Genomic DNA, 884 nt, shown 5'->3' with positions numbered 1-884 from the left:
CAAAGGGTCTGAGAGTCTGTGCCCCAACCTGGTTTCTCCTGGATAGCTGGCTGGTCGGGACATGAACAGATGCCAGAACTTTAAAGTGGGTCCTATAAACTCAAAACCGAACAAGAGCCTGGGGAGGCCTTTAGGACCGAGGGGAACCATCTCTTCTTGGAGCCAGGCTGCAAATCCCGGTCCGCAGAGTACCCAGCGGTATCCCCCTCCCCCAGTCTCTGTCGCTTTCACAATCCCAGACAGCGGCCCTAGGCTACCCGCCGGACGTGATCACCGCGGGGGCCGGTCGGCTTGGGGCAAAGTTGGAGGCCGCCTTGGCTCGGGGCCATTCCCTTCTCCTCGCTGCCATCCTCCCCCGGAGCCCGTGGCCACCTCCTACAGCACGCGTGTCGTCAGGCTTGGCGAGCCGAGCGTCGCGTCCCGGGACGCCCCTAGCCCAACCAGCCCGCCAGGCGTGCGCCGGGGGAGTCTCCCCGCACCCTTTCCTTTTCTGGGAGCTGGAGGGCCGGGCTCCGCCCCTTCGCCACAGCGAGCGAGCCCCCGCCGTCCCGGGCTGCCGCCGCTGACCCTAGACCAGCGCTCCAGCACTCTCAGGGCAGCCTGGGGCGGGGGCGGTGAGTGCAGGGCGGATAGCGGCGCGGAGGGGAGGGGAGGAGAGTAGAAGAGAGGGGAGAGGAGAGCAGAGGAGGAGAGAGCTGGGGAGCTGAGGAGCAGAGGCGGGCGCCGCACCGCCCCGCGCCCCGCACCCTTACTGGCTCCGGAGACGCGCGGGCGGGCGCCAGGGAGCACTGGCCGGGTCACCTTGTCCGAGAGGTTAGTCTCGACCGCCCCAGGGGAGCCGGCTGGCGGAGGGGCGAGCGGGAGCCGGGCGGGGGCCGCGGGCG

The 884-nt window shown here is 69.3% G+C and overlaps 1 protein-coding gene across 6 annotated transcripts in view; it reads left to right on the top strand.

The window, feature by feature from the left end:
- The first annotated feature begins 308 nt into the window (after window positions 1–308).
- The window catches only part of SYNDIG1 (synapse differentiation inducing 1), a 172,596-nt gene continuing 172,020 nt past the window's right edge, over window positions 309–884 (top strand). For 3 of the 6 annotated variants that reach the window (XM_029918556.1, XM_029918557.1, XM_029918551.1), the window contains exon 1: window positions 309–614. The gene's annotated coding sequence lies outside the window, so the exon portion shown is untranslated. Of the gene's footprint in view, window positions 615–668; window positions 814–884 lie in introns of those variants that run through there. The other 3 variants (XM_029918553.1, XM_029918552.1, XM_029918549.1) reach the window with 1 other exon arrangement.

This window comes from Suricata suricatta, chromosome 12, assembly GCF_006229205.1.
Source record: "Suricata suricatta isolate VVHF042 chromosome 12, meerkat_22Aug2017_6uvM2_HiC, whole genome shotgun sequence".
Lineage (NCBI taxonomy): Eukaryota > Metazoa > Chordata > Mammalia > Carnivora > Herpestidae > Suricata > Suricata suricatta.
This window is presented reverse-complemented; position numbering and strand designations above follow the sequence as displayed.